The following is a 24,433-nucleotide window of genomic DNA, read 5'->3' on the forward strand; positions in this document are numbered from 1 at the left end:
ATACTCCAAGTCCTAAATATTCCCACCAAATAAAATAACTCTATTTGAGGTTCTGACTATATTTTGTAGTCAACAGTACCAAAGTAACAGAATTTGTTGTTATAACTGTGTTTTTAAGAGAATGATTATAGCTTTTTAATAATGTTTCTGATTTCAGTATCTTTTCTTAAAGTTCTAAGACACAAAGCCCTTAGTTCTCTGAATGATGCTTGTTCTTTTATGAAAACATGACATGTTCATTCATAAGTACTGGTCAGTGCTGCCCACATTTTCCATTATTTCCTGGAAGGTTAAGTCTGTAAAGGGTGTTTCTGATGCCCAAGAGCCTTCTTACTTCTTTGACAATTTCAGCATCCTCTGTTAGTGATTCTACAGTTCAGCTAAAATTTGACATTGCATCTCTCTTACTTTCTATAAAGAATCAATGTTTTATATGTATGATGCAAATGTTTAATACAGGTGTATAGTGGAGTAGAAAGTAAAAGTCCCTGTTTAAAACTATACTTCTCTTTGTACTTACCCATCCCACTCTGTGATTTACATTCTTTCCCTAAAGATTAGGCTCTGTTTGCTGTTAATCTTTAAGACTGTTTTCTGTGCGATTACACACACGCGCATACACAAGTTTCCTGACAAAAAAGAGACACTGATGTATAGAACAGGCTTATGGACTCTGTGGGAGAGGGAGAGGGTGGGAAGATTTGGGAGAATGGCATTGAAACATGTGAAATGTCATGTATGAAATGAGATGCCAGTCCAGGTTCAATGCACGATGCTGGATGCTTGGGGCTGGTGCACTGGGACGACCCAGAGGGATGGTATGGGGAGGGAGGAGGGAGGAGGGTTCAGGATGGGGAACACATGAGAAATAAAGGAATAAAATTTATAAAAAAAAAAAATAAAAACAACAAAAAAAAAGTGTATTTTTACTATACCTGCTTTTCTGTAACTTGCTCTTTCACTGAGCAAGGTGTCTTGAAATTCTTTGTATGTCAATACATATGGGTCTAGCTCCTTTCTTTGGTGGGATGTCCCATGTGTTAGTTAGCTACATGATTTTTCACCTTTACAAAAAATGTTGCCGTGAATGAGCATTTTTATATTTGCATTAAATTTCATGGGATAGATTCTTCAACATATAATTGCTGGATCAAAAAGTACGTGCATGTTTTGATTTCTGATAGACATGCCAGACTGCCATCTAAAAGCTTGTATTTATTGATACTCCTTCCAATAGATTGACTGTGTTTTGAGGATAGTAAAAAGAACTAGGGCTAACTTCTTAAGAAATAATCTCTCTAAATTCTACTTGCACAAATAGGAAATCTTTTTTGTTCCTTGTAATTATGTCCCTATGTAATCATGGCATATGAAATATGCCACAGAATATTTGAGTTGGGAGACTGAAAACTTTGCACTTTAACTTGTTAGGATGTGGTGTTATTAAGTTTTAAATATTGGCAGTGGTAAGGCCTCCTTCTGATCTTTCCTAGATAGCCTCAGTAAACCTCTGCTTGGAAGTCCCATTCATAAGGTAAAGCATTTGAAAAGCCTTGGTTGAGCCTGAAGTCATATATTAAGGTGTGAATCAGATGCTCTGTGAACATTTTTTTAAACATGGAGGAAATGTTTGGTACATGTTATCTCATTCTGATCTTTTCTGTACCAGTAATGCTATTTGCTGGATTCTGGGGCATTATTTCAACAAGAACCCTGATCTTGGGTTTCTTTTGTCCCTTCTTTGTGTTAGTTTGAGTGCAGAGTCTCATTGTGCCCTGTATCTGTCCTTTAGTAAATGAGTTACTGATTGGTTTCTTTGATTCACATAATGTGTCACCTGGGTAAAATTACAAAAGCTGGTTTAGGCCTAGAATACTGGACTGTGTGAATTCAGCCCTGAATGCTGTTTGTAGTAATTCTTGCAATAAAGACATTGGCCTGTGAGGAACTGGGAACGCCTTTCATGTTTCTTTTAATAGCTGTCACGTTCCAGTCCTGAAGTGTTAGTCATCACACCTCTCAGAAAACCTTTTGTCCTGCTTGCCTTTGTGTGTATTGCTGACTCTTAGAGGAATACATTCAAAGAGTTGTATTTGGTTGTATTGTTTTGTTGTTTTTTGGAAGAGGGATGTAGGGGTATCTTGGTATATAAAGCCTTATTTTATGCTCCATTGAAAAATACTTGTTTTGGAAAACTCAGTTTGGAAATAAAGTTGGTTAAAATAAGCTACCTTTTCTGTAACAAGTATTTTTAAAAATAAAGTACAAAGTAAGGGCTTAACTATTGAGATATACTAAACTGCAGTTTCCTCTATTTTGTGTATTTTTGTCTGTCTGCGCTTTGGAGATCTTTCTTCTAGATGCTTTTCACCTTAAGGAAAGAAACAATTCTGGGGAGGTATATGGTGTTCTTATTAATGTGAAGCTGGAGTTTTCAATGGTCCTAACTAGAAGCCCTGCTCTGAGTATATCTGCCTTGAAAGTGCTAGCAGTGGGAATAGAACTTTCTGTAATTCAAAGGTTTATTGTTGTGGATAGATTTTCTCATGAGACCTAGAATCATATCTTTTGTCAGGTAGGTAGGTAAACTTCCTTTTGTACATTTCTCTTTTAGTAATATAGTCTTAGGATAGCAGGTATCTTAGTATTCTACTTTGGGATTGCATGTTTCATATAGAATCATACCTAGTGCCATAGAATGCTGAGCAACTGACTCTTTACAGCTGTCTTTATAGAGTCTGCTGGTGACAGAGCAGGACCATAACCCTGGTTTCCCTGATTCCTACTTAAGGGTCACTTCTCTGATACCGTACAGTCTCCTTATTATGCAAATTTAAAATATACAAAAAAGCTGTTTGAAGTGAAGGTTGTTAACTTTGAGTTGGAATGAAGGAATTAAGTAGTTTGAAAAATTAATTCTAAAGGAGGAATAAATGTCACTTTATTATTATAAGTATTAATAATAGGGTTTTAAATTTTGACTGTTTAAGGTTTTTTTTGGTATTGCTATTGTTTTTTGTTTAGGTTTTCAAATTTTGATTTTGACTTTGAGTAGTTGCTTTAATAATTTGAGTCAAGTGAATTTTTTTAAGAGAAATAGAAGGAGAATATTTTACCATGACCACACTTTTAGTTGAACTTTTATTTGCTGTTGTTGCTGTTGAATAATTTAAATTACTTGTGTCTAGAGTATCCAATCAAATTTTATAAACTTTATAAATCTAGGAACAGAAAATAAAGCCAAAGGCTTTTAAACTTTTTTGGGGTCATGGAATCTTTGAGAAGCTGAGGAAAAACTGTGAACTTTTCCCCAAGTGCACTAAAGCATATATGCACAGAGTTTTGCGTACATGTTCAGAGAATTCTGGTACTTTGTCTCCCCTTATCTCCCCCACTGAAAATACTTGACTCTGTATGTGTGTGTGTGTGTGTGTGTATGAAGGGTTTTTACATGGCTTTATTTTCAGTTGTATGCTAGGCATTTTACATGTCTTTGTTGATATTCATCAGCATAGTAGATAGGTATTACTACTCCATTTTTCAAATGAGGAAGCTCAGGAGGGTTAAGTAATTAGTTCAGCATCACACAACACCTATTAAGTTGTCATTAACTACTAGTGTTACTTAAAAAGTTTGTGAATTCAAAAATAAAAGCACATTTATAACTGAAAAAAACCTTTTGTATCCCCCAAATTATTGAAGGTTTTGTATTCTTCATTTGATGTGTTGATTAACATGTTGAAGAATCCTAAAGGATACTGAATTTTTAAAAGCATTTACTTTATTGCTAAATTTTTCGTTTTGTTACATGCATTTTTACTTCTCAGCTTTTGGATATTTGTTTTGACTTGCTAAAGGTAGATAAGAGTTTTTCAGTACCAATGTAAGTAAATGATTTTGTTCCCAAATTAATATTATGAGAGTTTGTCTGCAGGTTCTGTCTACAATAAAACTTTTATCATACCAGAATTTAAGAAGCATCTGATATAATTTTGAATGGATTGGTTTTAAACAGTTCATGAAACTTGTGTGTTGCATAAACTGAAATTATTTGAGATAGAAAAGCTCATCCCTTTTCAAAAGGAACAGAATTTAAGCAAGAGTTTTTTAAGAGAAACACATTGGAATGTTTAACACAATCTCAGTACAATAGAGGGAGAAAGCAATGGCAACCCACTCCAGTACTCTTCCCTGGAAAATCCCATGGATGGAGGAGCCTGGTAGGCTACAGTCCATGGGGTCGCTAAGAGTCGGACACGACTGAGCAACTTCACTTTCACTTTTCCTTTCATGCATTGAGGAAGGAAATGGCAACCCACTACAGCGTTCTTGCCTGGAGAATCCCAGGGACGGGGGTTCCTGGTGGGCTGCTGTCTATGGGGTCGCACAGAGTTGGACACAACTGAAGCAACTTAGCAGCAGCAGAAGCAGCAGCAGCAGTACAATAGAAAATTGAACATGGTTGTGTCCATTTTCTTGATGGTGTAGACTAGGATGTCTGTTTGAGATCAGAAGTGTCAGTGGTGTGTCACTGTCGAGCCTTTTACTTGAGGGCTCCCGAAAGGAGGATATTACAGGAAGGGCTTCCACGGTAGGTAGGATGCCTGTTGATACAGTTGAGCACTTAATAAAAAAAAAGGCTGTCGAAGTGGAGAAATTATTAAAGAGCACTTGTTTACCCTAAATATTTAACCCCAAACATGTTACTTTATAAATTATGCCAGTATTTTGTTGTAGAATTAAGTAAAGCCAGCTGCTTGGAGAGACACATGCTTGTTCTTAAAGTACAGCAAGAACTGGGAAACTTGAGGGCTTCCTCAAGTTTCCTCACCTCTGGGAAACAGAGGTGGTCCACTGGTTAAGAATCTGCCTGCCAGTGCAGGGACACAGGTTCCTTCCCAGGCCCAAGAAGATTCCACGTACCATGAGGCAACTAAGCCCATGTGCCGCAACTACTGACCCTGCAGTCCAGAGCCTGTGAGCTGCAACTGCTGAGCCCGCCTGCTGCAGCTACCAAAGCCCTCTCGCCCTCGAGCTTATGCCCTGCAACAGGATGATGTTGTTGTTCAGTTGCTCAGTCGTGTCTGACTCTTTGCGACCCCATGGAGTGCAGCAGGCAAGGCTTCACTGTCCTTCACCATCTCCCGGAGCCTGCTCAAACTCATGTCCATTGAGTTGGCGATGCCATCCAACCATCTAGTCCTCTGTCACCATCTTCTCCTCCTGCCTGCAATCTTGCCCAGCATCAGGGTCTTTTCTAATGAGTCAGCTCTTCGCATCAAGTGGCCAAAGATTTGGACCTTCAGCATCAGTCCTTCCAGTGAGTATTCAGGACTGATCTCCTTTAGAATTGACTGAATTGATCTAAATTGATCAATTTAGAATTGATCTACTTGAAGTCCAAGGGAATCTCAAGAGTCTTCTCCAGCACCACACTTCAGAAGCATCAATTCTTCGGTGCTCAACTTTCTTTATGGTCCAACTCTCACATCCATACATGACCACTGGAAAAAATATAGCTTTGATTATATGGACCTTTGTTGACAAAGTAATGTTTCTGGAACAGGATAAGCCATGGCAATGATAAGCCTGTGCACTGCCCTCCGCTTGCTGCAACTAGAGGAAGCCTGTTTACAACAACGAAGACCTAGCATGGCCAAAAATAAATAAATAAAATTAAATTAAAGTTAGAAAAAGAACTGAGACACTTGAAAAGAAATTTCAGTGCAAAGTCATCTTCGGACTATAGACTTTCTCTGACTTTCTTCACACGTCTAATATGATTAAAATTTTTTTTTGTGGTAACATAGTGATCAAACCTTTCTAAAGCAATCAAGTTAGATTTCACATAAAAGCACTCTTTTTATACTCACATTTCATTGGATTACATATAGTTGTTTGAATTATTTCAGTAACAAGTGCATATGTCCCAAACATATCTAAGAACATGCATATGTTGATGAATTGCATGTCAGCTAAGAGGAGAGGTAGAAGTGTGCAAGCCTGTTCGAGTGCACAGAGGACTGGAAGAGTTGGTCAGTCAGGCCACTAGTTAAGTGCGGGTTGGTAAAGGATACTCTTTCTATATTTCTGCATTGGATAGATCAACACTGAGATGAGATGCCTGTTGATGAAAATGTATTTTAAAATGGGCATTGAAGATATCCTGTCAGTTAAACAGACATTGACGGAATATCTGCTGAGTACTCTGGCCTGTGCTTATGGTCCTGATGCTACAAGAATAATAGAGTATAGACTTTAAGCTGGATTTGAATCTTGGTTTTACTATTTAAACACTGTGTAACCTTGTTCAAAGTCCTTAACTTCTCTGAGCCTGTCTGCAAAGAGGGCATGATTCTGTTCTTTCTTATGTAAGAGCTTGTGGAACATCGTGGTTGGATAACTGGTTTATATAGGGGTGAGACATGCTGGGACTTCATTAAAAGTCCAGTTTGGATTGAGGTTTGAGCCAGAAATGAATGGAGCTAGGAATAAGGGTGCTGATCCGGGGTGGGACAGGGGCAAGTACTCGATAAATATCTCTTGAAGTTGAGAGTGGTATGCATTCCAAATTGAAATGTTCAAGGTTGAGTGATAAATTCAGCTATAAATGAGGTGCCACAGGATGAATGGCAATGGGGTCTTGTGGTGGTGATACCTGCTGTTAGACTGATGACAGTGTCTTTGATGATCCAGAAAGAGCTGCCCTGAGTGAACAGTGATTCAAGCCTAAAGCTTCTGGGTTCTAGCTTGTCTGGAAAGAGGCTTAGTAAGGGCTAGGCATTTATTATTACCAGAGGTAAGTAGGTTGGTATTGTCATGTCCGTATTCCCATTAGGGAACAGACTGTAAACCTAGAGTCTGGGACTGTGCTCAGTCCTATGGGGCTTTAGGGCCATACCTGGCTTAGTAAGCCTGAGGGTGTGTTGGGGAGCCTTCTGTGTTTAGAACAGCAAGTTTAATGACAGACCATACTCACTGATTAGGTTACTAATAAATTTTGCAGTCTTGGTCAGGATTAGTTTAGGATTGTAGTTGAAGATCTAAGCCTTTTATGGTCTGCAACTAGATCAGGCTAGTTCATATACAGATTAATAACCATTTTACTGCTGTTCATGCATGACTTGCTCTTCCCTTTTCATTCTTCTAAGGTTTTGAGCTTGCTTGTATTTTCCACTGCTGGTATTGATTCTGATAAATTTCAGTTTTCAATAATAGTTCATTAAAAATCTATGGAACATCTATTTTATGCCAGATAGTGTTCCAGGAATTGGTGATGCAATACCAAGCAAGACAGACAAGGCTCCTGTCCTGAGAACCTTAAACAACCTATTACTTTACAGCTAATTGAGTGTTTCTAGTGACTATAGATGTGTGTAGTGTCCAGTGTACATCACTTCTAAGATCTAGGTCCCTAGTGATAGCATTAGTAATCAGAGGATTGTGTAGTTAATGTGGAATCACAGAGAAGTCACGGGGGGCGTGGGAGTTACTTCTGATGGGTAAGAGAGGGCTGTAATGAATTGTCATCCCACTATCAAACATACATTTCTAGTAAGGAATATTGATTCAGTGCCATCAAGTCTAATGTATCTCCACCTTGTGTGATATCCAGAAAACTTCTCTTCAGATAACCCATGTCTGAACATTTGATATTCTAGTAGTTGTCTTTCCTACCCTCACACTCTTGAAAATGTGGCCAATTTGGTATACCAGCCACAGTTCTTACTTAGGCCAAAATTCCAACCAGAGGGTAGAGGACTAGTATTTTTGAACTCTTATCTGTCTCCAGATGGAAATTAAATAATGTTTCTATAATTAATAACATTGTAAGAATTGTTGGGAAAAGTTCTTATTCTTCATTCAGTCACTCAGTTGTGTCCAACTGTTTGCGACCACATGGATTGCAGCATGCCAGGCATCCTTGTCCATCACCAACTCCCAGAATTTACTCAAATTCATTTCCATCAAGTTGTTGATGCCATCCAACCATCTGATATTCTGTCATCCCTTCTCCTCCTTTCTTCAGTCTTGCCCAGCTTCAGGGTCTTTTCAAAAGAGTCAGCTCTTTGCATCAGGTAGCCAAAGTATTGGAGTTTCAGCTTCAACATCAGTCCTTCCAATGAATATTCAGGAGTGATTTCCTTTAGAATGCACTGGTTGGATCTCCTTGCAGTCCAAGGGACTCTCAAGAGTCTTGTCCAAAACCATAGTTGAAAAGCATCAATTCTTCGGCACTCAGCTTTCTTTATAGTGCAACTCTCCCATCCATACATGACTACTGGAAAAACCATAGGTTTGACTATATGGACCTTTGTTGGCAAAGTAATGTCCCTGCTTTTTAATATGCTGTCTAGGTTGGTCATAGCTTTTCTTCCAAGGAGTAAGCGTCTTTTAATTTCATGGCTGCAGTCACCATCTGCAGTGATTTTGGAGCCCTGAAAAATAAAGTCTGACACTCTTTCCCCATCTATTTGCCATGAAGTGATGGGACTAGATGCCATGATCTTGGTTTTTTGAATGTTGATCTTTAGCCAGTGTTTTCACTCTCCTCTTTGACTTTCATCAAGAGGCTTTTTAGTTCCTCTTCACTTTCTGCCATAAGGGTGGTGTCATCTGCATTTCTGAGGTTACTGATATTTCTCCCGGCAATCTTGATTCCAGCTTGTGCTTCATCCAGCCCAGCGTTTCTCATGATGTACTCTGCATATAAGTTAAATAAGCAGGGTGACAATATACAGCCTTGACGTACTCCTTTTCCTATTTGGAACCAGTCTGTTGTTCCATTCCAGGTCTAACTGTTGCCTCCTGACCTGAACACAAATTTCTCAAGAGGCAGGTCAGGTGGTCTGGTATTCCCATCTCTTTAAGAATTTTCCACAGTTTGTTGTGATCCATACAGTCAAAGGCTTTGGCATAGTCAATAAAGCAGAAATAGATGTTTTTCTGGAACTCTCTTGCTTTTTTAATGATCCAGAGGATGTTGGCAATTTGATCTCTGGTTCCTCTGACTTTTCTAAAACCAGCTTGAACATTTGGAAGTTCATGGTTCATGTACTCTTGAAGCCTGGCTTGGAGAATTTTGAGCATTACTTTACTAGCATGTGAAATGAGTGCAATTGTGTGGTAGTTTGAGCATTCTTCGGCATTGCCTTTCTTTGGGATTGGAATAAAAACTGAACTTTTCCAGTCCTGTGGCCACTGCTGCATTTTCCAAATTTGCTGGCATATTGAGTGCAGCACTTTCACAGCATCATCTTTTAGAATTTGAAATAGCTCAACTGGAATGCCATCACCTCCACTAGTTTTGTTCATAGTGATGCTTCCTAAGGCCCACTTGACTTCACATTCCAGGATGTCAGACTTTAGGTTGGTGATCACATCATCATGATTATCTGGGTCGTGAAGATCATTTTTGTATAGTTCTTCTGTGTATTCTTGCCACCTCTTCTTAGTATCTTCTGCTTCTATTAGGTCCATACCATTTCTGTCCTTTATTGAGCCCATCTTTGCATGAAATATTACCTTGGTATCTCTAATTTTCTTGAAGAGGTCTCTAGTCTTTTCCATTCTGTTGTTTTCCTCTATTTCTTTGCACTGATCCCTGAGGAAGGCTTTCTTATCTCTCCTTGCTATTCATTGGAACTCTGCATTCAAATCGTTATATCGTTCCTTTTCTCCTTGCCTTTCGCTCTCTCCTATTCACAGCTATTTGTAAGGCCTCTCAGACAGCCATGTTGCTTTTTTGCATTTCTTTTCCTTGGGGATGGTCTTGATCCCTGCCTCCTATACAGTGTCACAAGTCTCTATTCATAGTTCTTCAGGCACCCTGTGTATCCGATCTAACCCCTTGAATCTATTTCTCACTTCCACTGTATAATTGTAAGGGATTTGATTTAGGTCATACCTAAATGATCTAGTGGTTTTCCTTACTTTCTTCAATTTAGGTCTGAATTTGGCAATAAAGAGTTCATGGTCTGTGCCACAGTCAGCTCTCAGTCTTGTTTTTGCTGACTGTCTAGAATTTCTCCATCTTTGGCTGCAGAGAATATAATCAGTCTGATTTCAGTATTGACCGTCTGATGATGTCCATGTGTAGAGTCTTCTCTTGTGTTGTTGGAAGAGGGTGTTTGCTATGACCAGTGTGTTCTATTGGCAAAACTCCTTTAGCCTTTGCCCTGCTTCAGTTGCTCAGTCGTGTCCGACTCTTTGCAACCCCATGGACTGTAGCCTATCGGGCTCCTCCATCCATGGGATTTTCTAGGCAAGAGTGCTGGAGTGGATTGCCATTTTCTTCTCCAGGGGATCTTCCCGACCCAGGAATCGAACCTGGGTCTCCCACATTGCAGGCAGATGCTTTATCGTCTGAGCCACCAGGGAATCCCTCATTCTGTATTGCAAGGCCAAATTTGCCTGTTACTTCAGGTATTTCTTGACTCCGTAGTTTTGCATTCCAGTCCCCTATAACTAAAAGGACATTTTTTTTGGTTATTACTTCTAGAAGGTCTTCTAGGTCTTCATAGAACCATTCAACTTCAGCTTCTTCAGCATTACTGGTTGGGGCAGACTTAGATTACCGTGATACTGAATGGTTTGCCTTGGAAATGAACAGAGATCATTCTGTCGTTTTTGAGATTGCATCCAAGTACTACATTTCAGACTCTTCTGTTGACTATGATGGCTACTCAGTTTCTTCCAAGGGATTCTTGCCCACAGTAGTAGATATAATGGTCATCTGAGTTAAATTCACCCATTCCAGTCCATTTTAGTTTGCTGATTCCTAAAGTGTTGATGTTCATTCTTGCCATTCCCTGTTTGACCACTTCCAATTTGCCTTGATTCATGGACCTTACATTCCAGGTTCCTATGCAGTATTGCTGTTTACAGCATCGGACTTTACTTCCATCACCAGTCACATCCACAACTGGGTGTTGTTTTTGCTTTGGCTCCATCTCTTCATTCTTTCTGGAGTTATTTCTCCACTCATCTCCAGTAGCATAATGGGCACCTACCGACCTGGGGAGTTCATCTTTCAGTGTCTTATCTTTTTGCCTTTTCATACTGTTCCTGTGCCTTATGTCAAAATAATTTCTAAAATAATTTCTTTTGAGAGAGACTGTAACTATACTCGTAATCATGGTGTAAGCTTGGTTACAGTCATGTTTGAGATCTGCCCTTAGTTATTTTGAATGAATGATCATTTTCCATTCTCAGCCCCACATGTAGAAGTTGTCCGAATACCAAAGGAGTTTAGTAAAGGAAGGCTCGTCTCCAAGGTGAAAAAACATCTACTGAATAGTTTACCAGATGTTGACAGTGGCATTTTAGCATAAAATTATTTAGTGAGTATATAATACTGCATATTTAAATTATCATTGAACAACTTAGAAGATAATAAGAAACCTGTAGATTGACTCTCTGCTGGAAACTTCATGAGTCAGTAGACTCTTGATAGTTGTTGTCCTATTAGAATTCAAAGCTGAAATCATGAACTCACTATCAACTTCAATAATGGCTTTGAGTAAGACGTTAAATTTTCTGTCTGATGTACAGCTATTAAATGAGGCTAATAATGATTCACTACCTCATAGAAATGCTGTAAAATGTCACAGCTAACACTTCTAAAAACACTAAGATGTTCTATGATGTTAGTTAAGCTTCGTAGGTGGCTCAGTGGTACAGAATCTGCTTGTTAATGCAGGAGACATGGTTTGGGAAGGTCTCGTGCTGAAGTAAATGGCAACCCACTACAGTATTCTTGCCTGGGAAATTCCATCGACAGAGGAGCCTGACAGGCTACATACTTGAGGTCTCAAAAGAGTCAGATAAGACTTAGTGACTAAACAACAACAACAGTGGATGTTAGTCAGAAAATGCGACAGCAGTAAAGGACTTGAGTCCTTGAGGAGAAACTCATTTGAGATTGTTTGGGATCAATGTATAAAAAGCGCTCATGTCATCTTTCCCTTACTCTTTATATTTTCACTCTTTATAATCAGCATATATTATCTGTGATTCCCTCAAATAAAGAATCATAATTTGCTATTGCTTCCTCTCCACCCAACAAGTCTTATATATTTGGATTAGTTTGGAGATAGCACTCTGGTATTGATTGCGGTACTGTTTTCTTTAACAGCCTTTTCCATTGGTTTGACTATGGTGGCTGGAGTTACTTATAGCAGAATCTACGGAACGCTTGCTGTTTTTCCATTCAAGTTCTGTTTCTCTTAGGAAATAGAGAGTAAGTGCCTTGTGTCTAAAAGGATTTTTGGTAGATGATATGCTTGGAAAACATGGTTAACACTTAAAAAATAGTAAAAATGCATTGAATCATACCTTTAGGGTTAGTGGTTGTTTATGGTATAGCAATGGAAGTCTTATGGGAGTGAATTTATCTGATATTCTAATACCTAGAAATCTGTTAACTTAGTATTTTATCACTTTACTGGAATAGTGATACTTATAGTTTATTATTATTATCTAGAGGCAAAACATGGTGAATTTAAAATGTAAAATTTTAAATTACTTACAGTTGAGTTTTGAGCTTATGTATTAGTTGCTCAGTTGTGTCCAACTCTTTGCATCCCCATGGACTGTAGCCCACCAGGCTCCTCCATCCATGGGATGTTTCAGGCAAGAATACTGGAGTGGGTTGCCATTTCCTTCTCCAGGGGATCTTCCCAACCCAGGGATCGAACCCAGATCTTCTGCATTGCAGGCAGACTTTTTACATCTGAGTCACCAGGGAAGCTTGAGTCTGATCTTAGTTATATTTTATTGTGTTTTTAGTTAGAACTCTGTAAGCCTCATAATTTTAATCAAAATATTTGACTAGTGAGAATATCCAGTTTTTAGTCATGCCAGTTAAATTATGTTTTACTCTATATACGTTAAGATACAGAACAGATAAAGAACTTATTCAAAATTTAATATGGAAAAAATCACTGGGGTCAGCTAGTTTGAGAAAATCTAGAAGCTTTATTATAAGAACATCCTATAGAACTAGATGGACATCACACTTGAAGTGGTTAAGTTCTTGTTTGGAGAAAAGCTAGTTACTCCAGAAGCATTAGTAATTATGTTATTTATTATAGCTTCATATCATTGAAATATATAACCTTTGAAGATGTTGACAGTTGAATCATTTTGCAGTTCATGTTTCAAGAAGCTTCATGTGGTATATATGAGGTATATATCTTGATGAATAAAAAATAAGTCTACCCTGATTATGATTTAGCATCTTATAAACAATATTGAATAATTTGAGCAGGGATGAGAAAAATTAGAAATAAGTCAAAATCCTTATCATGTGGGTTTTTTTTCCTTGATCTTTGCCTCATGTTTAGGTATGGAGCCTGCATGGGAGATAGCACGTTTGCATCAGGCATGTGGCAAGTGTGAGGGAAGAGTCTGTCTCACCAAACCAGTTTAAGTGCTTAGTCTGGAGTTCTTAATTTATCTGTGATTCTGGCATATTTGGTTTGAGATAAGCCAAAGGTTTTATAAACCCTAGCATTATTTACATAAAATTTTTTACCTTTTGAACCTTGATGATTAATCCCTTGTCAGGTTAGTAAAATTAATGTGCTCCTCTAGTTTAAGTGTACTTGTGCCTTCCTCTGGGATGTATAAGTTACAATTATTTTACTTTGTGTCACTAACATGTATTTATAAGCTGCTGTTTTAAATTAACTTTATAATGACTAGTGTAGAAATTTGGTCATATAAATATGTTTGATTTGGGGGGACGGGTTACATTCTTATTTTGGATTCTATCAGATAGGATTATTATTTTCCATTAAATGTGTTTCATAATTTATAGAAACCTTCCATTGACCTTTGGTTAATCTCAGCATTTGCTTGAAGCAATCATTTTCCACCACTTCATGGGCTGTAGCTTATATTCCATGGATTTTTTTTTTCTTTTTTCTTTAATAGAAAATTATTTAATTAGTATACATGTGTTAGGGGCTGGTGCACTGGGACGACCCAGAGGGATGGTGTGGGGAGGGAGGAGGGAGGAGGGTTCAGGATGGGGAACACATTCCATGGATTTTAACTTTTCAGTTTGCTAAGTTTTAACAAATGCGTATACCACACCCAGATCAAGATATTGAGCATTTATAACTTCAAGCCTCTTCCCTGTAAATCCCTCACCCCAAATCTAGGGTGATATGATTTCTATTATAATTGATTAGTTTTGCCTATTGAACTTCATATAAATAGAGTCACACAGAATGTACTCTTCTGAGGGTGACATTTTTGGCACAACATAACATTTGTGACAGTCACTTATATTAGCACACATTCCAGTAGTTTGTTTCTCTTAATAAATATGCCGAGTATTCTGTTGTGTGTATTTATTGCAGTTTTCCATGTATACAGGTAAGGGCTTCCCTGGTGGCTCAGATGATAAAGAATCCACTTGCAATGCAGGAGACCTGGGTTCCATCCCTTGGTCAGGAAGATCCCCTGCAGAAGAGAATGGCTACCAGTCTAGTATTCTTGCCTGGAGAATTCCATGGACTGAGGAGCCTGGTGGGCTACAGTCCATGGGGTTCCAAAGAGTTGAACACGACTGTGCAACTAACACTTCACTTTCACTATGTTGATGAATATATGTTTAAAGTTTTTTGGCTGTTATGAAGAAAACTTAAAGCACTCTGATAAGGAACATTAACAATAATGCTACAATTTAAGTGCTATTTGGGGTCAGGTAGAAGCTGTGATTAAGATGGATGATGTTACTTAATTGCCTATTAAATATGTTTTTATTTTTTTCTTTGGTTTGCTTCACATGTGCTTTCTTATCATGTATTTTCTCCCTTTTCCTTCTCCAACAGTAATTTAATTTTATCTTAGAATCTCTTCTTATGTCTAGGCTTTGAGAAACAAAGTTGAGATAGGATGTATGAATATTGATTGCAGACAGAGTTGAGAGGAGAGAGTATAGAATAATTTCTGATGAAAAATAACATGTACCTGAAAAAAGTTATTTATTTAAGGAATAAGAGTGTATTATGTGGGAGAGAGTTTTGATTTAGCATTATATTTAGCAAAAAAAAAAAAAAAACCAAAACCAAAAAAATCTTTAATTAGCAATCTCTTCATCATTGAAAAAAAATCCCATTGAAATAAATTTGGTAATTTGTGGATCATAAAACAATTTACAAAGACGATGGAAAAGTAATAGGCATAGACAAAAGGAGCAAGAAGGAGAGGAAGAGGAGGGTGTAGTATATAAGCGAGTCATGCTGTGCCATCACATGACCCCGTTTTTCTTTTAAGACAGAGATCTTGCTTAAGGACTTACTTATTTTATTACACATGTGAAATTGTTCCCCATTAACTATTTTGTGGAACCTACTGAACAGTGATGGTTGGATAAAATACTTTCCCATTTTAATCAACATTATAGATTTTGGAACAAGGAAGAAATATTTGTTGGTGGAAAAATAATGAACCCTTGTTAAAGGACTTCTCAAATGGATCATATTGAGATTTTCTTTATTCACTTAAAAATTTTCCAATTTTCAAGCACGTTTGAATGAAAGTTTAACCCAATCCTGTATTTATAATGCTTTGGATGATTATTTGTTTGTAGGCCAGATGACTGACACACAAAAGAGACAATGAATATAAACTGTTTTGACAGTTATATTTGGCAGTTAATTTGGTGATTATCATTCATAGTTGTAAATATATGCAGCACCTTTGAAAAGTCAGAGTTGTCCTTAGTCCCTGATGTTAAGAGATAGTCTGTTCTTTGAGTTAACTGTAATCATGGCCTTTTAAACTTGTTTCTATTTTAATTAAAAAAAATTTTTTTTGAGGCCCACTGGGGGCACTTGTCAATTCCTATTTTCTTGTTTAGATAGTAACTTGAGGCCTCAACCTCACAGCCATGATTTAACCAGCTTAAGTTCTGGTTTTGCAGGTAATTATTTGTGAAATTCTGAGGTTGTTGAAAGGAAGAATCTTTGAGGATCAGATGGAGATACAGAAGAGAATTTTGACCTATAGGAGTAAAACATACATTCAGTTTTTTGAGAGATCAGCAGTCATGTTTTTTTGTTTGTACTGATTTTAGAGAGGAGAGACTAAAGGAAAGGAGATTGAAGTGGATTAATTCTGAGTAATGATAGGAAAACTGGAATGAAATATTCATTTTGGAAGAGGGGGTTACCTGCCTTCTGTGTTCCAGTTACTTTGCTAAATGCTGAAATGCTGACCTCATTTAGTTTTTGTAATATCCTAAACAGAGGGTTGTTTTTTTTCTTTTTTTACACATCAAATAATTTGCAACTTTGGTTTGACTTTCTAGGGTGACACAGTGAGTATGTTGCTCATACACCCTTCAAGGCCAGAGCTCTCTGACTCTGGAGCTTGTGAGTAGTTTCCATTCTCCATTCTTTGCATATAACTCCAGTCTGCCCCTGAAGCTGTACAGGAACTCAGTAACAGATTGGGGATTAATATCTATGGCTCCTAAGTGCTGTCATACCTGTGAACTTTAGACTCTGAGATCCAGAGACCACTGTGAAGGGCAGAAGAACTTGAGTGATGGAAACTCCACATGCCCCTACTAAATGTAAGCACTCCCTTTTAGAATCCAGGTTCTAGAGGGGCTGATCACTTCCCAATCCCCTGAACTTAGACTAGTGATTGGTATTAATTAGAAGCTTGATAAACAATCATCAGAGAATAATGAGGGAACGCCTGTAAGATAGGCTGGCCCTGTGTGATAAATAGAGGCTGCTGAGACAAGCAAGAAGTCCTGGGAGGACAGGAGGAAGGTACCTGAGAACAACCATTCTGTATCTTCTGAGCACGATTTTAGTTTCTTGGAGAAGTGGTCAGTGCATAGTAATGTAGGGTCCACTGGGATAACAACCCTAGATAGAGGCATCGAGGGGCACGTGAACTAGAACTAGGTCTGGAGAGCAGAGCATTAGTGTCCAGGGCCACATCAGTGTGGGCAGAAATAAATGTCCAGTGGATCGAGCTGCTTAATTAGAGCTAAGACGTTCTCTCTGCTTAGAGATAAGATTAGATTCAGATCCAAAGCTGCCAATTATGCAAATGATGGATGCAAGGGTGGGAAGGCAAGCTGGCATTGGAAGGCCCTCTTTATTTATTCCACTGTGTGTCAGGAAAAATGAATCATGTGGGAATGTTCAGTGTTTTGTTTGTTCAGCATTGTCTTATGTTCCTTGAGATCAAAGCAAATGTAATTGATGTCTATTAAACTCTTTTTAATGTGACTGTAGGTTAAAGCTGTATATTCATTTACTTTTATAATATGATTGTATCTTATTGCAAATATTTTAGAAATATTAGTGTGTTCAATCATTATTAGTCTTCATTGTCATTGATTATAATATTTCATTACGTGAGTGTAGCCTAGTTTAGTAAATTGACATACTATTAAACCTTTAGCTTTTTTCCCCCATACTCTAATAAGTAATGCTAAAGTAGAATTCATGGACGTAGAGCCTATTTCATTTTTTGAACTGTTTCTCAAGGTAGAATCCCAGAACATACTTTCAGGGCCAAAGACTTTAAACTTTTATTTTTTTGGTAACTCTTGATGACTATTGCCTATTTCCTTTCTAAAAGAACTGACTAGTTTACAGTGACAGCAGAAATGAGCTAGGGGCCAAGGCTTACTATACTTTGACTTGAATGTTTGATGTTAATCATTTTTAATTAATAGTCATAAAATACTTTCATTTTAATTTATATTTATTTGATGACTAGTGAGGTATCAAATGTATTTCCTATTTTTGTATATTGTGTTGCTTTTTTCCAAATTGTCCCTGATTATATCTTTTACTTTTAGAATATTTGATATGAAAAGAAAGCAATTTTATGTTTATTGTGAATGATCTGGCATAGAATGTCGTCTTGTGAGGGAGAATAAATTGTGGCATTTCATTGTAATGGGACTGAATGTTCAAATAACAGAAGCCTTGAATCAGCGCTAATGTGCTACTCTGGTCATGTGTCAGGCAGTGTTGAATGGTTGACCAATTTTTAAAATTTTTTCAATAACTCTGCAGGCAGATGCTGTCTTCATTGTAAATTTGAGCCAGCAGCTATGAAAAGGGTAGTATAAGAGGGACTTTCATTCTGTCTGAAAGCTGTATTGCTCCCATATTTTTTGTGTGTGTGCTCCCTTTGCCTTTCCCCCTCATTTATAATATCACTGGAAATGACATCAATTACAAATATGTTCTGCATAAGAGTCAGCTGCTTGTAAAGCTTTTACCTCTGGAAGAAATTTTTCCTGGAAGGTGATATGTTATTAACTCTAAATATGAATTAATAATAAGATGTTTTTTCTTTTGACCCTCCTGGCAGTAGCTATCCCAAGGGATGAAGCTTGGGTATGGGATGTATTGGGGGGTGAGGTAGGTGTATTTAGAGAATGAAATGAAACACTTAGCAGGAAAGACAGATTGGGGTGTAAAATCATAGCTGGGTGCACAGAGCAGAGAGCTGGCTGCCTGTGACCCAGCTTTAGGGCTTTGAGACATAGCAGTGTGTATGAGGGGAAGCCCTGGTGGCTCAGTGGTAAAGAATCCACCTGCCCATGTAGGAGACGCAGGAGACGTGTGTTCGATCGCTGGGTGGGGAAGAACCCCTGGAGAAGGACATGGCAACCCACTCCAGTATTCTTGCCTAGAGAATCTCATGGACAAAGGAGCCTGGCGGGTTACCGTCCATGGGATTGCAAAGAGTTGGACACGACTGAGTTACTGAACACACAAACAGCACAGTGCGAATGAGGTGGCAGGATGCCAGAGACAAACATTTCCTATTTCAAAACTCTGTCCCCAGCCAGGCCTACATCCCACAAAGAGGAAGGAAACTTTCTTCTTTCTTCATTGCACCTACTGCCCCCTGAGGTCATAGCCATCAATAAGTAATACTGTGTTCATTGCTATTTTGGTTTGTAACTATTTGTAATACTGTTTCTATGAGTAAATGTGCAAGGTGTGTCACATATCCAATTACAAAAATAAAGTTGTGGCATATGACTTACTTGTAACTTGGGGACTAAAGGGAGGTTTTAATTTTTATTTATTTTAAAATTTTTATTATTAATTTTTCAGCTGTGCTGAGTTTTCATTTCTGCACATGGGCTTTCTCTTACTGCAGCCAGTCAGGTTTACCTTGTTACAATGCACAGGCTTCTCATTGTGGTGGCTTCTCTTGTTGCCGAGCATGGGCTCAAGGGCTCAAGGGTGCGTGGGCTTCAGTAGTTGTACCTCCTGGACTCTAGAGCACAGAATCAGTAGTTGCAGTGCTGCATGTGGAATCTCCCCAGACTGGGGATGGAACCCATGTCTCCAGCATTGGCAAGCAGACTCTTTTAACATTGGAAAGAAAGTGAAAGTGAAGTTGCTCAGTTGTGTCCAACTCTTTGCAACCCCATGGACTGTAGCCAACCAGGCTCTTCAGTCCATGGAATTTTCCAGGCAAGAGTACTGGAGTGGATTGCCATTTCCTTCTTTAGGGGATCTTCCTGACCCAGTGATCAAACCTGGGTCTCCCGCATTGCAGGCAGATAGACGCTTTACCATCTGAGCCACCAGGGGAACTACCTTAACCACTACCTTAACTACTGGGCAACCAGGGAAATCCCAGATTTTAGAAGAGGTATGCTAATGAAAGTTATAGGTTATATTTCATAATGAGGCTTTTTTAGTCTAACAATACATAGCTTCTTTAACTTTGGGGATAATTTCTACCCTCTGCTCATGCCCTTTGGATAGCTGTTTTCCTTGTTTTCACATTATTCCTGGCATACAAGGCCCTGGCACTTTAAAACAAACAGGTTCTTCTGATACGGTTATAAGATGGCTGCAAAATTAATAAAAATTTGCTTTTTGGCAGTGCACTAACTGTAATGTTAACAGTGACTGAGCTGTGAGCATCATGTAAGCATCATTCTCAGACATCTGGAAATCTTACATCTATGGAATAATCAGACCCTGTGGTAGTGTCTTCTAATAAACATCCCTTAAAGGCTCAAGATTTAAAAGATTTACTACATAAATTATTTCACTCTATAGAGTAGGTGCCCAAGCTAAAAATAAACTGCATATCCTAATAGCCAAGCAGAAGGCGTGTACTTGTCTAAGCAAGACATCTTATATGTAATTTGGCTTGTCAGATAATGTGAAGTAGGATGGAAGCTTCTTACTTTAAAATGTGCAGCTGGTGTAAGATGTCATTTGGGTGCTTATTGTTTGGCTCGGGTGTGTTCCATGTCTGATGTTCCACTTGTCTTCAGGAATCATTGGTAGCTTTCCCCCTACTTCTTTGTTCGTTAAAGAAAACATCTCCACAGTATAAGATGTTTAGGCTTTATGTGTCTCCATATACTGGAAATCAACATATCTAGATGGAAAATTTTTTTTCTGCTTAACAAAACGGTGACATATGAAGTTAAGTTTATTTAATCAGCTATCATATTCCTCTGAGCACTTAAAGAGATGCTATTCATATGGACAAGAAGAGGAACGTGCAGAACCTCTTATGGCTCTACAAAACACTAGCTTGAGAAAGACTAAAGGTCTTTCAGCCTCACAATACTCAGAGGACAGGCCAAACTGTGGTAGTCCCTGGTGAGTGTGGTAGTCACTAAATAAACAGCTCCCCTTACAATTGTGAGATTGGCTAGAATTCTGGAGATCCAGGAAGGCGTTTCTTTCTTTGGCTGCATTGGGTCTTAGTTGTGGCAGGTAGGATCTTCGTTGCTCTGTACAGGATTCTCTAGTTGCGACACGCAGGCATTTCTCTAGTTGTGACTCGCAGGCTCAGTTGTTGCTACATGGCATGTAGGACCTTAGTTCCCAGACCCAGGATTGAACCCCTTCACTGGAAGGCGGATTCGTAAGCATGGGACCACCAGGAGAGTTCCCAGAACGGCATTTCTTTACTTGTTTCTCCCTGACTTTCATTAGAATGTGACTATTTAAATGGTACAGATATATTATTGAACTTTTAGAAAATAGAAATCAAAAGAAGACAATAGAAAAGCCTCCATACTACTGTTAACCACAGGTAATCCCAAATAACAATTGTGGACTATTCCTCTAGTACTGTCTTTGTAATCATGTATATGTGTGCTTACAAAAAGGGAACTGTTTAAAAATTAGATTTTTTTACACTAAATATATCAGGAACAAATGTCCTAGTCATTAACTATTCATCTCTTTTAATTCAGTGGGCCCTTCATATCTTCAGGTTCCACATCTGCTGATTCAACAAACCACAGGTTAAAAATTTGAAAAAACAAAACAAAACCAATTTCAGGAAGTTCTAAGAAGCTTTCTGTTGGCAGCTGTTCACATAGCATTTCAGTGAGATGTTGTTGCCTGTCAAGTGCCTGACGTAGTAATTACTCAGTAAATGGAAGCAACTGCAAGAATGCAGTTGAAGTCATTGTCGTCTTTATTGTTGTTGTGGTTGTGTCCTGTACTTTTGCAGCACTCTGGACTATAGCCTGCTAGGCTCCCCTGTCCATGGGATTTCTCAGGCAAGAATAATAGAATATATTGCCATTTCCTTCTCCAGGGGATTTTCCCAGTCCAGGGATCAAACCCACGTTCCCTGCATTGGCAGGCAGATTCTTTACCACTGAGCTACCAGGGAAGCCCATCATCTTTATTCTACCGAAAAGAGCAGTATTGCAGATTTCGAAATTAGACAAGCACTTCCTACTTACAGATGGGTATGAAGGTAGTGGAAAGAATACTAGACCAAAGAGTTAGTGAATTTGAATATATCCTTATTCCCAGATGGCACAGAGGTAGAGACCCTGTCTGCCAATGCACGAGATGCAAGTTCAATTCCTGAGTTGGGAAGATCCCCTGTAGGAGGAAATGGCAACTCACTCCAGTATTCTTGCCTGGAAAATCCCATTGACAAAGAAGACTGGCCGGCTACAGTCCATGGGATTACAAAGAGACATGACTTGGCGACTAAGCAGTTACAGCACGCACTAGCTCTCTTCTGATAGGCTGTGGAACTTGGTCAGATCTTTTGGCCTCTCTAGGATTAAGTTTCTTCATCAGACAAATTCAGTTCAGTTCAGTTCAGTCGCTCAGTCGTGTCCGACTTTTTGCAACCCCGTGAATTGCAGCACGCCAGGCCTCCCTGTCCATCACCAACTCCCAGAGTCTATTCACATTCATGTCCATAGAGTCGGTGATGCCATGCAACAGTCTCATCTTCTGTCGTCCCCTTCTCCTCCCGCCTTCAGTCTTTCCCAGAATCAGGGTCTTTTCAAAAGAGTCGGCTCTTCGCATCAGATGAACAAAGAATTGGAGTTTCAGGTTCAACATCAGTCCTTCCAATGAATATTCATGACCGATTACCTTTAGGATGAACTGGTTGGATCTCTTTGCTGTCCAAGGGACTCTCAAGAGTCTTCTCCAACACCATAGTTCAAAAGCATCAATTCTTTGTCACTCAGCTTTCTTTATAGTCCAACTCTCACATCCATACATGACTACTGGAAAAACCATAGCCTTGACTAGATGGACCTTTGTTGGCAAAATAATGTCTCTGCTTTTTAATATGCTGTCTAGGTTGGTCATAACTTTTCTTCCAAGGAGTAAGCGTCTTTTAATTTCATGGCTGCAGTCACCATCTGCAGTGATTTTGGAGCCCCCCAAAATAAAGTCCTGTCACTGTTTCTACCATTTCCCCATCTATTTGCCATGAAGTGATGGAATGAGATGCCGTGATCTTTGTTTTCTGAATATTGAGCTTTAAGCCAACTTGTTCATTCTCCTCTTTCACTTTCATGAAGAGGCTCTTTAGTTCTTCACTTTTGCCATAAGGGTGGTGTCATCTGCATATCTGAGGTTATTGATATTTCTCCTGGCAGTCTTGATTCCAGCTTGTGCTTCATCCAGCCCAGCGTTTCTCATGATGTACTCTGCATATACATTAAATAAGCAGGGTCACAATATATAGCCTTGACGTACTCCTTTTCCTATTTGGAACGAGTCTGTTGTTCCATGTCCAGTTCTAACTGTTGCTTCCTGTCCTACGTACAGGTTTCTCAAGAGGCAGGTCTGGTGGTCTGGTATTCCCATCTCTTTCAGAATTTTCCACAGTTTGTTGTGATCCACTTTGACAGAGTCAAAAAGCAGAAGTAAATATTGTTCTGGAACTGTCTTGCTTTTTTGATGATCCAGCAGATGTTGGCGGAGAAGGCGATGGCACCCCACTCCAGTACTCTTGCCTGGAAAATCCCATAGACGGAGGAGCCTGGTGGGCTGCAGTCCATGGGGTCTCAAAGAGTTGGACGCAACTGAGCGACTTCACTTTCACTTTTCACTTCCATGCATTGGAGAAGGAAATGGCAATCCACTCCAGTGTTCTTGCCTGGAGAATCCTAGGGACGGGGAGCCTGGTGGGCTGCCATCTATGGGGTAGCACAGAGTCGGACATGACTGAAGCAACTTAGCAGCAGCAGCAGATGTTGGCAATTTGATCTCTGGTTCCTGCCTTTTCTAAAACCAGCTTGAACATCTGGAAGTTCATGGTTCATGTACTCTTGAAGCCTGGCTTGGAGAATTTTGAGCATTACTTCACTAGCATGTGAAATGAGTGCAATTGTGTGGTAGTTTGAGTATTCTTTGGCATTGCCTTTCTTTGGGGTTGGAATGAAAACGGACCTTTTCCAGTCCTGTGGCCACTGCTGAGTTTTCCAAATTTGCTGGCATATTGAGTGCAGCACTTTCACAGCATCATCTTTCAGGATTTGAAATAGCTCAACGGGAATGCCATCACCTCTGCTAGCTTTGTTCGTAGTGATGCTTCCTAAGGCCCACTTGACTTCACATTCCAGGATGTCTGGCTCTAGGTGAGTAATCACACCATCGTGATTATCTGGGTCATGAAGATCTTTCTTGTACAGTTCTTCTGTATATTCTTGCCACCTCTTCTTAGTATCTTCTGCTTCTGTTAGGTCCATATCATTTCTGTCCTTTATTGAGCCCATCTTTGCATGAAATGTTCCCTTGGTATCTCTGATTTTCTTGAAGAGATCTCTAGTCTTTCCCATTCTATTGTCTTCCTCAGTTTCTTTGCATTGATCAGTGAGGAAGGCTTTCTTATTTCTCCTTGCTATTCTCTGGAACTCTGCATTCAAATGGCTATATCTTTCCTTTTCTCCTTTGCTTTTTGCTTCTCTATTGAAGTTTAGTCCTAGTAAAATTGTATCATAAAACTGAGGCATTTTGATGGATTTATTGATAAAAGGAAAATATAAAGAAATTGATTTTCTACATTTTACTAACATTTATGGTGTGTATTGCCACCATAATAACTACATGTGAATTTCTAGCCATGTGGGCAACAATTTAACTTTTATATCCCTGGCCTACATGACTTATTATATCCTTTC

At 38.9% G+C, this 24,433-nt stretch overlaps 1 protein-coding gene across 2 annotated transcripts in view; it reads left to right on the plus strand.

Moving 5' to 3' along the window:
• The window catches only part of KLHL2 (kelch like family member 2), a 174,683-nt gene that overhangs the window by 64,775 nt on the left and 85,475 nt on the right, over positions 1–24,433 (plus strand). The gene's annotated exons all lie outside the window — the stretch shown is intronic.

Source organism: Bos javanicus, chromosome 17 (assembly GCF_032452875.1).
Source record: "Bos javanicus breed banteng chromosome 17, ARS-OSU_banteng_1.0, whole genome shotgun sequence".
Classification (NCBI taxonomy): domain Eukaryota; kingdom Metazoa; phylum Chordata; class Mammalia; order Artiodactyla; family Bovidae; genus Bos; species Bos javanicus.